The following is a 2,175-nucleotide window of genomic DNA, read 5'->3' as shown; positions in this document are numbered from 1 at the left end:
AATAATCCGATTTAAAATGATTTCTGGTGGCTACTTGTTTTTGTTCTGTTTTTTACTTGTTATCATGGATACAAAACAATCAATCCCAGCCTAGGCCCATGGGAACTTTTTCATTCTCCGTGCGTTTAAGGGCCCAGGCATTGGTGGGGTGGCTCTGAGCAACTATTTTGGGAATAGTGCCACCCTCACTCCAACCACGCGCTTGCAGGAGCCGTTAGTGTCCCAGGCCTGGTGATCACGTGACTCAACATTGGCCCAATCAGAGCAAAGCCTCCTCCTGCCTGCAATGATTGGCCGCAAGGTCACGCAATAAGCGGCTGACTGACGTCAGCTGTCTCCCTGAGATTGAGCCCGAGCGAGTTCTGTTCGGTTTTGAGGCCAGAAAGGCCCCGAGAGCGGACGAGGGTGTATGACGTCATGTCTAAGGCCCCTCGCTGAAAACCTATCTTCGTGACAAATTTTGTTAGTGCATGCCATCGCCGTTTTTTTTTTTTTTTTCCCCTAGCACAGGCAACCCAGAGCCCTGTTGCTAGAGGGCGAGGAAGTTTGCTATGCCCAGGGAAGTGTGTTTGTCAGGCTGGGGCTTCGGGTTACTTAGGGCCCTCAGGGGCCCGAAACCCTTTCGTCCTTAGTGTCCAAGGCCCCGGAAGGGCTGTGAGCAGAGGAGCGACAGCAGTCACTTTGGGTGTAGGCAGGTCCCTCCGGGGTCCTGTAGGAACAAGACGGGAGGTCCCGGGGGGTTCAAAAGAAGAGAAGAAATTGGTAGCGCAAGGCTGACGTCTCTTTTCGTCTCCCCAGGCGCCCCTGCCCCGGCCCCGGATGAGCGCCCAGGAGCAGCTGGAGCGCATGCGCAGACACCAGGAGGCGGGCCGCGCCCTCCCTCCCGCCCCCTCGCCCAGGCTCTTTACTTTGGGGAGGACGCTGAGCCCGGTCCGACACCAGCCTGACCCGGAGCAGAGGGTGAGCGCGCGGGCTCGGGGAGTGGGGAGATGCCCTGGCCCTGGCCCCTGTGCGTCTAGCCTCAGTTTCCCTCTGTGCCCACCGCCTTACCCAGACTTGGTTTCCAGAGTCACTTGTGTTAAAAAGGCTACCTGCTGGGCCACGTGGCCTAGCCGGAGTGGTCCAGCTCACCAGCCCTTTCTCTTCAGGTTGGGGTCACGTTTTCATTATTATTATTACTTATTTATTTTTTTCTCAGTTGCTATGTGTGGTCAAAGGCAAAAATAACCAAACAAGTAAGGAAATTGTACTCAGCATGTGGCCATCGGGAGCGCACCCCACATCTGAGAGTCAGACTGGTCTTGCCACGGGGGGTTATGGGTGGCTTGGTGGTCGCATTCTCGCCTCTCATGAGAGAGGTGTGGGTTCGATTCCCAGTCAGTGCACTTCACACGCAGCCACCAACCATCGTCAGTAGAGGCTTGCGTGTTGCTATGATACAGGGCGGGTGTCAGCAGGACATCCGCATGAACAGAGACTAGGAAGAGAGGCCTGGGGTGCTGTTTCCCAAAAATCTGCCCGTGGAAACCCTAGGGATCATTTAACAGTTGGATTCTGGGAGTCGGAGCTGGTTTGGTGGCAGCTAACCACAGACAAATTATGTGCTCGCTAACATCAAGTTCCTTCTGGCTCCAAGTGACCCTATAGGACAGAGTAGAACCGTCCCATGTTCCCCAGGATGTCAATCTTTACGGAAGCTGACTGTCATCTATCTCCCTCGAAGCAGCTGGTGGGTTCAAACCGCTGACTTTTGGGTCAGCAGCCAAAATGCTTCAGCCACAGTTTCACCAGAGCTCCTTAGACAAATCATAACAACAAAAAACCTCGCTGCCAGTGAGTTGATTCCGACTCATAGCGACCCCTATGGGGTTTCTGAGGCGGTAAATCTTTACGGAAGTAGATTGCCGTAATCTACTGCTTAATCATCTTTCCGGGGAGTAGCTGGTGGGTTTGAACTGCCAACCTTCTGGTTTGCAGTCAGATGCCTTAGGCACTATGCCACCAGAGCTCCTTTAGACAAATCAAAGGTGAGGTGTTTAGCAGTTCGGGTATCGGCACAACTGGGGGGAGTCTCCGACAGTCAGCTGAACAGGAAATGTTTGGGTCACAAACCAGTTGGGCTCATCATTTGTGAAACAAAGGACGGAAATGTGGGGGGTCTGTTCATTTAGAGTC

This window comes from Orycteropus afer, unplaced genomic scaffold (assembly GCF_000298275.1).
Source record: "Orycteropus afer afer isolate SDZICR_OR568_19922 unplaced genomic scaffold, OryAfe1.0 scaffold00854, whole genome shotgun sequence".
Classification (NCBI taxonomy): Eukaryota; Metazoa; Chordata; class Mammalia; order Tubulidentata; family Orycteropodidae; genus Orycteropus; species Orycteropus afer.
This window is presented reverse-complemented; position numbering follows the sequence as displayed.